At 45.5% G+C, this 14,761-nt stretch overlaps 1 long non-coding RNA gene across 4 annotated transcripts in view; it reads left to right on the top strand.

Moving 5' to 3' along the window:
* LOC135916830 (uncharacterized) overlaps nt 1-14,761 on the top strand; it is a 58,903-nt gene that overhangs the window by 27,103 nt on the left and 17,039 nt on the right. For all 4 annotated transcript variants that reach the window (XR_010569081.1, XR_010569080.1, XR_010569078.1 and 1 more), the window contains one exon: nt 13,985-14,061. This is a non-coding gene — a long non-coding RNA (uncharacterized lncRNA). The remainder of the gene's footprint in view (nt 1-13,984; nt 14,062-14,761) is intronic.

Here is a 14,761-nt window from a genome sequence, read left to right as displayed (position 1 = left end):
TTAATGGAAATTAAAGTGGATGAAAAAACAACTTGCCGCAGGTGGGAACCGAACCCACAACCTTCGCATGTCGCGTGCGATGCTCTACCAATTGAGCTACCGCGGCGGCGTTTCCCCATCCACTTTCTTGGGTATTTATGTGTACTAGTAGAACCCTGGGAGTGTTAGCCAGCGCCCCCACTCACAGACCTTGGCGGCGGACGTGGAACGTCTTTTTTGCCGCAGGCGTCACGAGAACGTGATCTTTTCGGGTGAAGGCAACTGGTCAATAAACCCACATATGCTACCTGAAGGCATCAATGTTGCCGGATTCGAGACCCTCGTTATGTAATAGACGAGAAGAAAGGGGGTTAACCGAGGGACCCGATATTTATTAGTCATATAATGAGAAGCCAACAAACACTGACACCAAGTGCAACATAGGGGAAATTGCATGTGCTTAATAAATGAAATAAAGTAATGATTGTATAATGGAAATTAAAGTGGATGAAAAAACAACTTGCCGCAGGTGGGAACCGAACCCACAACCTTCGCATGTCGCGTGCGATGCTCTACCAATTGAGCTACCGCGGCGGCGTTTCCCCATCCACTTTCTTGGGTATTTATGTGTACTAGTAGAACCCTGGGAGTGGGAGTTGTTTTTTCATCCACTTTAATTTCCATTAATCAATCATTACTTTATTTCATTTATTAAGCACATGCAATTTCCCCTATGTTGCACTTGGTGTCAGTGTTTGTTGGCTTCTCATTATATGACTAATATATATATATATATACGCAGGAAAGAGACGACGAACTTTTTGGAAGACTTCTTTTACTTAACGTTTTCGGCTGGTGGACCAGCCTTCGTCAGAGTACAGTCTACTACAGTCTACTACAGTCTACAGTCTACTGTACTCTGACGAAGGCTGGTCCACCAGCCGAAAACGTTAAGTAAAAGAAGTCTTCCAAAAAGTTAGTCGTCTCTTTCCTGCGTATGCTACGTCGGGTCCTGCGTGCTGAACTTTGAAGAAAACCCCTATATATATATATATATATATATATATATATATATATATATATATATATATATATATATGCTGCCTAGTTCGGCAACGAATGCGTCGACGTCGTCATGTATCGACTCTCGTGCGGTCCCGGAACCGTCTGCGGCACCGATGAGGTCCCGGAACCGTCTGCGGCACCGATGAGGTTCCGGAACCGTCTGCGCCACCGATGACCCCGACGTCGACGACTGACTGAAGATGGGTGAGTGGTCGAGCAGCCATGCTAAATGGGATCCTACAGTGATGTAGACGAACATTCTTTGTTTATATGCCGACAACTGCTCGAGTGTGGTTTCAAAATCACGAAGAAGAAATCAGTGACTGGGGTACCTGCAAGGAGAAGCTGCGACATCTCTTCGGGAGACCAGTCGGCTAGAAGGTTGTCGCCGAAAAAGAACTGGCATTACGAGTTCAGACATCCACAGAAGGCTACGTCACCTATATACAAGGCATGCTGACACACTGCCGCAAGGCTGACGCTGAAATGCCTGAGTCTAAAGAAGCCGGGTATGTGTTAATAAGTAACGCCTTTGACGCCTTCAATTCACTCGTTTCTAAGAACTGTACTTCGGTTAATGACATTACCATGGGATGCCAGTGTTTTGACCAGGTGACGAGCCATCGTATTCATCAGTCATTCGTGCAATTTCCCCAATACGGCTGCAACATCGTCTTGTGAAGATCGAGAGGACTCTCCGTCACGGTAGCAGCTGCCTTTAGAGCAGCTGACGAAGGTCACGCAACGTGAGCTAGAAGCCACGTGTCCGGCGGCTCTGTACCCACCTGTCAACGATACATGCGCTCCTATGGCTCCCTTTCTTCAGGCTATTGTGCACCAAGATCTCGCCAATGTCGGCTTGCAGTCAGTTAGCGCTGTGGCCAGTTCCCGGCAAACCTAACGTCCTTGGCTCGTGCTTACACAAAACCAACGGACTCCTCGAAGTTCTCGCAACATAGCAGAGAGGCGAACACCTTTGGACGGACCTATTGGCTTCAGTTGTCGCCGCATTGGTCATGTCACCCGATACTGTTGCGACCACTGGTCTTCGATGCCTTCTCGAGCAGCCCTCGCCCAGACAGTGGTATTCTCTATATCCAGCCGTAAGCCAAGCCGAACCTGCACTCCAGGGAAGGTACGACCGCATCGCGCCGTAGATCTCCGTCACGGAGCAGTCACCGGTCCCGTTCGCTGAAAAGTCATCCCCCGCGGTCCAGGCAACCCCAGTCCTATCGCCTGTCGCCGTCATTCCGACCTAGGCTCATACCTTCGGAAAACTAAAAGATGAAGCTTTCCGAGGAACGCTGCATTGTCAGCGACTCCACCAAAGACTCTCACGCTGCCGACCAGACGCAATATAGTCGATGCGGAAGTTGATGGTATATTTGCCCCAGCGCTTGTTGATATTGGAGCCCAAGTCTGGTGATGAGCAACCGTCTTCGTCGCCGCTTGGAGAAAGTCCTTACACCTGCCGCATCTCGTGCTATTTGGGTCACTGATGGAGCAACACCCATTATCCTTGACATGTGCACTGCCTTAATAACTGTAGCTGGTTTCAACACTTCCGTATTATTTCCTTTTCTGGAACGCTGTTCCCATGATTGGATCCTCAACCTCAACTTTTTATTGGACAACTTATCGGTCTGATTGACTGCACTGCTGGCCTCCTCCAACTCGAGCTGCATATTGAGTGTTGTGCTCTACAATGAACTGAACCTCGTTTATGTTCTGTAGACTTCGTATGGTTGCCGCCTCGAACTTCGATGTATATGCCTTTGACGTGATTCCCATCTGTTGGTGATGGTGACTATTTGCTGATTCCTAATGTCAATGTTCTCCTGCTACAAACGTGTTGCCGTTCCTCATACCACTGTGACTATCGCCAATAACGTCGTATTTTTTCCTGTTTTCAATTTCGGCTTAGGTGCGGAAGTTTTGCCGAAATGCATGTCGCTCGGCAACGCTTCTCCATTAAAGATTCCGTCATTTCCTTATTAGGTATTCCATGTTCGTCTGCAGCCACCTGCTGTTCGATCAGTTCCGCAACGTCGAATCCCAGTATATTTTCTAGGATAATCGCTCAAGGCCAGCTTCCGGAACAGGCTGAGGATCTTTGTCTCATCCTGGTGTCTTACCGTGATTTCTTTGACTGAGGAACGGCCGCTGGGACAGTCTTCCGCTGTGACCTCATAAGATTGACACCGGTGATGCTACTCCTAACTGCCCACGACCTTAGTGCGTGTCTCGCGCAAAACACCAAGTTATGGAAGCTGAGGTAAATAAGATGCTAACCAAAAGTTTAATTTAACCCTCCTTCAGTGATTGGGCATCGCAGGTTGTATTGGTCAAAAAGAAAGATGGCAGCTGGCGATGTTGTGTCGACTACTTTCAACTGATCCAGGTCACGTAAAATGATGTGTGGCCACTTCCGTGCATTTTTGACGCTCTGAGCTGCCTTCACGGATCCACATACTTCGCTTCCAGCGACATACAATTTGGTTATGTGCCGATTTCGGTTGATGAACTCTACCGTCAGAAGACCGCAACTGTTACACCGCACGGCGCTTACCATTTCAAGGTTATGCCTTTCGGACTTTTTAATGCCCAAGCAACTTTCGAAAGAATGATGGACTTGATGAAGTTGTTCGCATGGTAATGTTATGTGGGCGATGTCATTGTATCTTCCCCTACGCCTGACAGTCACCTCAATTGCTTGGCCTCTATTTCTGAAGTTTTTGGGAGGCTAGCCTTCAGTTCCTTAACTCTTCTAAGTGTCATTTCGGACACCGCGAAGTCAAAGTTCTTGGCCATTTTGTCATTGCTGCCTCTATACATCTTGATCCTGATAAGATTCACACTGTCAAAAACTTTCGCCTGCCCTGCTCAGCAAAACATGTGGGCCGCTTCGTGGGCTTATGCTCTTATGCTCTGTCTGTTTGTGAAAAATCTTGCGGATGTAGCCCACCCACTTACTTACCTTCTCATGAAGGAAACGGCCTTTCTTTTGGTACCGCGAACAAGTCGATGCGATGGACGCCTTCGTACGCTTGTTAACAACGCCTCGATATTAGGCCACTTTGGTCCATCTGCACCAACTCAAGTTCGCGCAGACGCCAGTGGCCATGGCATAGGTTCTGTCCTCGCCCAACAGCAAAATGGAATCAAATGCGCCACTTCCTACGCCACTCCCCTCTTGTCCCCTTCAGAGCGCGTTTTTTCTATCACTGAGCGCGAGTGCGTCGCTTTGGTGTGGGCAGTGGCTAAATTTCGCCCTTACTTGCTTTGCAGTCCATTTTCTGTCATCACGGACCACCAAGTCTCGAGCCGCTACCGTTGCTAAAACAACCGACTGGCCGCATTGGTCGCTGGGCACTCATACTTCAGGAATGTTCCTTCGTAGTGGTGTCCAAGTCCCACCGCTTACATCTCGGCGCCTGCTGCTTGTCTTGTCATCCCGGTGATCCTCCCGACAACAACGAACATGTTGCCGACACTTGCCTTCTGGTCATGTCTGACTGTCACGACATCGTTACTGAGCAGCAAAATGACGACTCTCTCCGGTCAATCATTGAATCGTTGGCATCAGGGCAATCAGGTTGCTCGAAAACAATGTTTGTGCTCCACGACGACATTGTATATCGATGCAACATCAGCTCTGATGAGAGCCCTCATCACCTCCATTCTATTGTTCTTGCGGAGCACCACGACGCACCCATGCCGGACACCTTGGCACGTCCCGCAGATACGACAGAGTTCGACGTCCATTCTTCAGCCCAAGCCTTTATAGCTGTGTGCGACGCTAGGTTACGGCTCGCGACACCTGCCAGCGTCAAAAGAGGCCATGTGCGCAACTTGTTGGCGACCTTCAATCTATAATCCCATGGAGCTTTCTTCCGTGTCGGCATGGTCCTTCTTGGCATTTCCCCACATCCATAATATGAAAAAGCGCATAGCCGTTGCCACAAACTGTGTGACACAGACACGTGCACTGCCCTCCTGCTGCGCTACAGATGCAGCAGACTTTTTACTTTAAGACGTGATTCTTCCACATGGTGCGCCAAGGTAGCCACTGACAGATCGTGGCTGCTACTTCTTTACCCAAGTTGTCGAAGACATACTTCGTTCCTGCTCCACCAAACAAGCTCGCAACAGCATATGGCCCACAAACGAATGGACTGGCGGAACGACTAAATCGCACCCTTACAAAGATGTGGTCTACGTACGTTTCAGCAGACCATCGCGATTGGGACAGCACTTTGCCCTACGTGACACTTGAGTACAATTCGTGACGTCATAATATCACAGGTTTCTCACCTTTCGGCCACTTCTTTGGTCGCCATCCACTTCTTCCTTGTGCTCCCCAGGGGCGTCTGCGTCAGCAGGCGTTTGGTGTTTTGGGACACCACGCACAAGAGCACATGAGGGTTGGACCCCCCGCGTGTGGCCGTGAACGGCTTAGCCGTGTCCGAGGACAGGGGGATCCAAGGGGCTGAGTCGATGCCGAGTGTTCGGATCTTTAAGGCAACCCGGTGGAGGCAACGCACTTCTTTGGCCTCTGCTTCGCGTAGACGGCACCCCCGGACTGACCCACCTGGGGGAAATCGGCAGTTGCCTCTTGCTGTCTCTCCCTCCTCGAATCTTCGTCCTTTTCTCTCACTTTGTGGCCTTTCCTGCCTTCTTCTCCCTTCTATGCACTTCCTTTCTCCGTGGCGGCAAGGGTTAACCTTGTGTGGCTATCCTACCTTGGGTACACCATATTTCGTTATAGTGACGGCGTACGGCTGGCGTCGTGCTGGATTGTATACAAGCTCTGCCACGTCCCCCGTTGGGCTCCGTGGTGGGCGGTCGGCGCTGTTGCAGAACATACACATTTTCTTATGGCAGCGCAAGCCTCTGTTGTCTATGATCGGCGTCTGAAAAGATACCGCACCGAAGCACCGTTCCAATTCTCCTTTCGGAGCAACGCTCCATCTTTCCCCAAGTACTATGTAGTCCACAGCTAAAGCAACAAGCCAGTAAGAAAGCTCTCTCCATTCCTGGTTGTCAAATGCCTGAAAGACAAAATAGGGCCGACATACAAAGCCTCCAAATGTCAAGGAGGGACCTCATCCTAGAACTAAATGATTAACAACAAGCACAGAAGCTCTCTGAACTTACCAGTACTATCGACGCCACGGTGATAGTTTCAGCCCACAGAACACTTAATACGAGCAGGGGTGTAATATCTGAAGAAGACTTTATTGGCTTGAGTGATGAGCAACTGCTGGAAGGTTTCCAGGAACAATATGGTACTAAAGTCCAAAGAATAGTAATCGGCACAAACGACCACGAGATCCCCACCAAACATGTTGTACTCACCTTCGAAACAAGAGTAATGCCTATTTCGTTCGATACTGGTTATGTTAAAGTGAATGTCAGACTATATGTCCTGAACCCCAGACGATGTTTCAAGTGCCAAAGGTTCGGACATGCTTCACATGCATGCCGAGGCCAAACAACCTGTGCTAAATGGACCTCCAGTGATCACCAATCTGACAACTGTACCTCTTCACCACATTGTCCTATGTGCAAAGGAGATCACCCAGCTTGCTACGTTCTTATTTATTTTTTCTACTTTGACTTTTAATCGCGAGGACACATTGAGCCTCTTCAATTTTTTTTGTCGCTCCCCTACCCGGGGGCTGCGAGAGGCCGCCAGAGCGCATGCGTTTTTCTCTTGTTGCCCCGACCACCGCGCTGCGCACTGCGGTACGCTTTCGGTTTTCTTTGGCCGAGTGCATTTTCGCCTGGCAGAGTTTTGGACGCTTTCTAGCTAGCAGACGAGAAAAAGAAACAATGGTCACTCGCCGCCATTACTGTAGGGACTCGACGGATTGCACCGCGTTCGCTTGAGCACAACTTCTCCAGAAAGTCTCGATTCGCCGGTGTAGGATACCCAGCAGTATGCGCATGGTTCTTGGTGGACCAAGCGTCCCGTGTTTTCTTCGATATTCCTATAATAGCCACATTAGTTGCCCAAAGTAGGTATTCGATTGCGACCAACATACTTTCTTTTGCATTTTTTTTACCTTCATACAACGAGGTTGTGAAGTGGTACAGATCAGAGCGAAGGACTATGCCGCCACCACATCCGGGTTTCACCCGTAAGGAAGGGGTTCGATATCGACAACTTCAAACAGGGTCGTTATTCACCCCGGTGCTGATGAGGCAAGTGTGTCGAAGTGTTTATATAAGTGACCTTTGTTGTGTGTGCCCAAAGGAAAGAGCCACTGCAGCTGACATCCTTTGAGACTGTGCTAAAACTCCGCACGAAGCTGCAGCAATAGCAACGATCCCGCCGCGGCTCGATGCCGCAACAAGGTGCTATAATCAGGATGTCCAAGCCCAGGCTGTCCAACAGATCTCGTCGGCCCTCGAAAGGCAACGACCGAGCGAAACCGGAGGGAGGCTGCCACCCCAAAAGAGGGGCTGGCGCCGTCGACCAAAGGAAGTAGTGCAGCCGCGGCCGAAGTAGAGGTGCCACATGCCACGAAGACGTCACGGCCGCGTCACGGTGACGCCTCCCTAACAGGGGAAGGCTAACCATTCTGCAGGCATCCTTAACAAGGTATCTTCACTCACTCACTCACTCACTCACTCACTCACTCACTCACTCACTCACTCACTCACTCACTCACTCACTCACTCACTAACTCATTGCGGTTCCCCCGCCCCACAAAAGGAAAAAAAAAACGTTGTGGCGCAGCGAATCGTCGCAAGGTGAAAGTTCTATTTTGTTACTTCTTTTGCGGAAAGTAATGGGCCATGGACGCTTCAGCTGCCGGATACTCTTATTATATTGTTGCGATCAATTATATGGAGACTCTAGGTGCATTCCCGCCGTCGCCGTCACCCTCATGTTCGGCATAAAATCCATAAGCGATCATATCGTGATCGCACGCCGGATGCTGTATGTGCGAGTGAAATTGTGTGTGTGTGGGGGGGGGAGGGAATGCGTGAGCCGACGATATTCGCTCCGTCTTGTGTGCACAAAGGAGAAAAGCGGGGAGCAAGCGCGCCGCCTTCCGTCGCGTGCGGTACATCGGTGGGAGTGGATGGAATTGGGGCGGGATCTAGGATTCTGTGAATCTCTGATTGCGCTACATGTTCATTTGTCTTGTTTGACCCATTATATACCGTGACTTTTTCTTAGATACGTAGATTTATTACAGACTTATACGTATGTTTAGATATCTTGTTGCGAGGTTTTGTGTATACGTGCAGCGAACTTTGTTTCCAGTGGCAATTTTTTGCCCTTTATCAAGCTGTATCTTCGCATTTGTATATTCTATTGTATCTTCGCATTTGTAATGTACGAGGGCGAGTCAAGTGAAAGTGAACCTACCCAGCCAGCGCAATTATGGTTATGTTCATTATCTGCAAGGCCTGCGCGTAGCACGCAGGCGTCTCTCATTTACAAAAGTGGCACGCAGGTGTGAGGATAAATGTTCTTTAATGCGCGCATACATTGGGTTGAACATAGTTGCGTGACGTAATGGACGCTCCAGAAGTCGAGCAGCATGGTGCCGTGAGGTTTCTGACAGCTGTAGGTGTTTCGCAAAAAGAAATTAGTCACTGTATGACTGCCCTGTACATTTAACATTGCATTTCATTGGCCACTGTGAAGCGTTAGAACAAACGGTTCACAGAAGGATGTGAAAGTTGCAAAGACGATCCCATACCGGGCCAAAGCCATCGTGCAATCACCCCTAACAAAATTTCAAAGGTTGATGAGTGATGACACAAGAACGGATGATAAGCATCGATGAACTGGCAGAGAGTGTGAACATCAGTCACAGTTCGGTTCACCGTCACCGTTCGCGCCATATTTCATGAACATCTCGTTTATCGGCTTTGTGTGCGCAATGAATGCCCAAGATTTTCAACCACCGCCAGAACACGGAGAAGTTCGGCGCTGTCTTTACTCATCTCATCCAGTATCGCAATAAAGGTGATGATTTCCTGTCTGCAAGTGTGATCGTAGACGAACCATGGTGCCACTACTACGAGCCTGAAACACGATGGCAAAGCTTACAATGGGAACATTCAAACTCAATACCCCCAAAGAAAGCAAAAGCCATCATTTCCGCCGGAAAGGTGTTGCTGACTTTTATTTTTCGATCGTCAGGGGCCATAACTGATATAATTTGCTAAATCTTGAGAGACTATCAATTGCTTCCGATATTGTGAAACGCCGGATCGGCTGCGTGTCGCAATCAAGAACAAACTACTTGAAAGATTGACAGATGGGATCATCTTGTTCCACGACAATGGAACAAGATGTTAATATAAAACTTGCGAAGTACAAGTGGGAAACGCTGCAATATCCGCCATACAGCTCAGATCTGTCGCCTTGCGACTTCCACATTTTGGGGCAACCGAAAAAATAGCTCAAGGGAACCAGATTTGTTTCGAACGATGACGTGAAAGTCAGTTGCAGACGTTATGAAGCAGCAACCCAAGGAGCTTTTTGAGACGGGAATTACGCTACTATGGAGGCTACCTTTAAATAAACTACCCCGTTTGTCATATATTCCCATTGGCTCACTTTCATTTAACTTACCCTCGTATATTGTGCAGAACTCTTGCTTTTTATACATACGTGCTCTCTGCTACGACTATAATTTCGGCGCTATTACTCGCGATACACGACCGGTGACAGCTGCTCCTGCGTAATACATTGGAACAAATGACAGCGTCATTGAGATTTTCCACTGGCCGTTTCATATGTTTAAGAATGTAAACTAGGATCTTGAATGACAAAGTTTCATTACCATATTTATCCTCAACTTGTTCATTTCATGGCCTTTACATTTTTCATGTCAGCGGCATGCACTGCTTTGCTGGTTTAGAACTGACGTAGTTCTAAAGTTCGTGTGATATTTTCTTTACTTATTAAATAGACAAAAAACATGGAACCATTGGCATCAGTTACGTTGGGCACAATTTTTGGCACATAGGAGTATAATATATTATGAAAAAAAAATACATATTTTACTAGCATTGACAGTGCGTACTGTTCAAGAATTTGTTTTCAGCATCTTTGGCAATGGCAATGCATTTATTATTCATGTACTTGATCCCTTGGTAAATTGTTTAAGAGGAAGCTTTAGCTTGGGCCCAACTCCGACACGGCCTATTCAGATGCATGTGAAACGCAGAAACGCTCTTCTGAGATAACTCCTGAATCACTTTTAATAAAATTTGTTGCATTTGAGGGAGTAAGTAAAATTCAAGCGTCTGTTGGAAGTGGAATTTCGATTTAGGGCCGGAACATTGTTTAAAATGTTTCGAAAAATTAGAAACTTCGAAAAAAAAATAGAAGAACGAAGTTTACAAATTAATAGCTCTGCATCAAGAACAGATATCGCGGTTCTGTAAACGACATCCATTACGCCATTCGAAACGGATGAATTCGTTGTGTCTATGTGTATATTACGTGAATAGGTTATGTTTTGTACAAGGGTTCTGCAAGAGTGGTATTTTCATAATACTTAATTTTTTCAGACTCATGAGTAACATATCAATTTTGTCTACTGTATATGTACTATTATGTGCAATTCACAGAATTGTGGTAACAATTTTCATTGCTGATATACAGAGTTGTAAACTTCAATGTTTTGTTTTCGGATAATTTTCGATTTTTGCCACTTTTGAATAAAATATTGGCGACCTAAATCGAAAATTCGAAAGAAACAGTCAATAGAATTTAAGTTTTCTTTAAATGCAACAAACGTCATCAAATTTGGTGCAGTGGTTGCCGAGAAAAACTAATTCTCCTTCTACATGTATGTAGTTAGGAGCATCCGACCTAGTGATTCCTTTTAGGAGGAGGCCGAGTTGCAATGTGAGCCCCCCCCCCCCCCCCCCCCGAACGAAATTTCGGGCTACGCCACTGCATGCAGCTCGCCGCACTGGACCCATAATCCGGCGATGCACTCGGTACTGTTCATAGAGTGAAAAAAATATAGAGCCGTGCTTAAACAGACCGCACTTTACCTTTTTGATGTCCTATAAACATTCCTTTATAGAACTCAGTACGTATGTCATATGATGGCACAACTTTAGAACAGGAATGGTGAGCCAGTCTAGAGACAGGCCGCATTAGAAATTCAGAAAACGTTCTATAAACATTTTCTACAGAATTTGGTACATAAGATGTCAATACAACCTCTAGGGAACTTTTATGGAAGGTGGACGTAGAGCTATACTATAGACAGGCCATATTAGAAGTTCTGAACAGGTTCTATAAACATTTTTCTATTGAATTTGGTACATAAGATGTCAATACCACCTCTATAGAACATTTATGGAGGGTGAATAGAGAGTCAGTCTATAGACAAGCCGCATTAGAAGTGTTGAAAACTTTCTACAGACATTATTTTATAGAATATTTTACAATTGGTGACGATAAACCTTCTGTAGACAGCTTATAGAGGGTGAATGGAGAGTCAGTTTATAGAGAAGCCGCATTAGAAGTGTTAAAAACTTTCTATACACATTATTTTATAGAATTTAGTACATATGATATCAATACACTCTCTATAGAGCATTTATAGAGAGCGAATGGAGAGCCATTCTATAGACAGGTCGCGTTAGAAGTTTTAAAGACATTCTATAAAAATTACTTTATAGGATTCAGTACATAGGACGTCAATACACCCTCTATTGCACATCTATTGTGGGTGAAATGACCTATTTCTATAGACAGGTTTCTATAGACTTCTCATAGACATTCTATGCAGACGACTCTATAGATCGCGAGTTCCTATAGAGTCCCTTTTGACTCCATATGAACTCATTAGGTGTTCCAAAGGAACTCTAAATCCATTTTCACAAGGGTTATGCAGCAGTGGCCACACACGTTCATTTAAATCCTTATGCCAGTCACTTTTTTTGCAGCTAACTACGTTGCTCATCTTCGGTATGACGTTGCACATTTTGCAGCGTGAATGGAGCTCAGTCTGTTAGCGAACACCCAGTTACATTTCCGACAGCTGATCGCGCACTATCAGGGCAGCAATGGCTTCCTATTGGCGCACTTCCAATGAGGCAATGATCGGAGTGCCGCTCTCTGCTCCAAGAAGAGGGTGACAACAGACACTCAAAGCAAATTTTTACCGTTCCGTAAGCGTCGTAGTGGGGCTTCGTAAATGTATAGGTATGTGCATGCCAAAGGCTTATCCAAGCTTTACATGCGCTTTATGCCTGTAATAATAAATCTTCTCCCGCTATTAAATATTTAATATACCCAAGAACGTCGCTTTTGAAACCTGAAATTGATGAAAAGTGACTGGCACGTGTCTTTGCTGGCAGGGTAATGCCGCATGTGCCTGTACACGCCCCACATAAGTGGTAAAGCTTTTAGGGGGCCAGAAACTCTGGCGCACCCGCCTATGTATCGTCTGCGTTAGTCGGGCCTGTGTACAGTTAATATACAGTTTTTGGTACAAATAAATATTTTCTGGCCTTCAGGTTCATGCTGTTAAACTCTACTTATCTTAGCGAGAGAAATGCACATTTCAATGCCATACGACTGCAAACATATTTCTGAAACTTTCATTGCTTCACTAGCGCTCAGCGTCCACAGATTCGGAACGGAAATCACATAGTGCTAATTATTTTACTGCTTGGTGCGGGGTCCATGAAGCATCAAGTATATGATGCAGTGTCTGTATATTTGATGACGGAATACGACAACCTCAGGCTTGGAAGCACGGTGACGGAAGCTAAAAAGAACGCACATTTGTTCTATGTGAAGAAAACAACGTCATGCACAGTTATATAATTGATCAAACATAGTTGCATGGAACTATGTTTTACCGCTTTCACTTGATGCCACCACCGTGTGGTTGCACTAATGGCGGCTTGCACAGAGATACGCAGTCTAGGAAAATTTATGAGGAATCTTTTCTGTACTTGATGAAACATCATTTTCATCCCTCGAAAGGAACAACTAAATTTCAAACAATGTTTTAGTAGAAAGCGACGCAGGCACTTTAGTCGGAAACCATGCAGCTACACTTCGTGGTTTTCGTGCATTCTGTTGGTTCAGTTGATTTTCTTCTAAAGCATTTTTCCGGTTCTTGTTGGAATGGCTCTCTTTATGTTCGGTTCACGCTAGAAGATGTGCTTAAACATATATGCGTAGTCAACTGAATATTATATTGGCAGTCTCTTCACACTATCTTGCGCATAACATACGGAATCTTAATACTGGAAATATTCACGGTGGATAGTTTTAAATTGATCATAAATCAAATTATTTAATTTTGAGTATGCTTTACTGAAGAAAAGACGAATTTTTAAACCATTATAAGTTTACGCAGGCTGGGACGTGCAGCGCTATAAACTAGTGAGTTAATAAATGTAGGAAGAGATTCAAATATCTTTAGGTAAGCACGCAGCACTCTGTTCAGGAAATTCTTTTACTGGAACGTAAAAAACGTTTTCGGAGAAAATTTCTTGTGCTTGCTTTTCATACTTTTTTTAGAAAACTGCACTTAAGCTTCGATGACTCTATTTTCTGTTCTCTGCACTGATAGGACCTCAGAGGTTAGTTTTCTACTTCATTCATGCAGTACTGATATCACAAACCACGTGATTGAAGTGAAGAATAATTGAGCAATATAAAAGGAGTTACTCTGGCACGAGAAATTGATGAGGTATGCCTGCCTACCCTCGTGTGGAGAAGGTAGTCGCCTTTTAATTAAGAAAAATTGATCACTGTAAAATTTTCTTGACATTCGTATTTCTCAGTTACGAATACTTCTGGGTGACGCGTACATAGCCCAGTTATTTCTTATGGCGTATGACACATGGTAGGCTGGTCACCCTAAATATAATCAATTTTATCATGGCATCATTGCTGGATGTTATTTTATGGAAACGCTATTTTCAGGGTTAGCCAGCTGTTTGACGCAGAAGCAATAGAAAACCAATCTAGGGAACCTGTACTCCGGATAAAGATGAAAAAAGGTAAGCTATGTTTGTAGGTTACACGTTACATGGTTCGAAGCGCATTCTCACTTTTAAAAATGACACCGTAAAGCCCATATCAACATTATTACGCCACATTTTAAAAGCATTCTGTCGAGTGACCTATTATTTAAGTAATATACATTATTTTTACAGTACTCTTATCGAAATTGTGTTGTGAAGTCATCATAGTTTTTTTTTGTTTCCCACTCGTTTTTTCGTCTAAACGCGGCATTCTCTTTTATGACCATATGCACATCACGGCAATATAAAGCTCACAGACAATCGTACGAAGGGAAGCGTCGGGAAAATTAGCTGAGGTTGCAATGTACGTCTAGGAACAATAGAGAAAAGGAAAAAAAAAGGAAAATGGACGGAGAAGTATGGTGTCACCGGTGGCAGCCGGCGAGACATTCACTTTTCCTTTTATATATATATATATATATATGTGTGTGTGTGTGTGTGTGTGTGTGTGTGTGTGTACATGTATATTGTGTATGTGTCTGTGTAAAGGCGTCCATTAGTTACCAGCGTCTCCCGCGCAAGAGCGCCGAACAGAACCACTCACTAGAAAGCGCTGGAGAGGACAACTGACTCTACCATTCCAATCTTGCGCTACAATTACCCCTGGGAACAAAAAAGGAGCCACCAGGCAAACTACCAGCTTTTCACTATGAGTGGGTCATAGCAGGTCTTCAGG

The sequence above is a fragment of the Dermacentor albipictus genome, chromosome 7, assembly GCF_038994185.2.
Source record: "Dermacentor albipictus isolate Rhodes 1998 colony chromosome 7, USDA_Dalb.pri_finalv2, whole genome shotgun sequence".
Lineage (NCBI taxonomy): Eukaryota > Metazoa > Arthropoda > Arachnida > Ixodida > Ixodidae > Dermacentor > Dermacentor albipictus.
The sequence above is the reverse complement of the archived record's forward strand: the minus strand, read 5'-3'. Positions and strand labels throughout refer to the sequence as shown.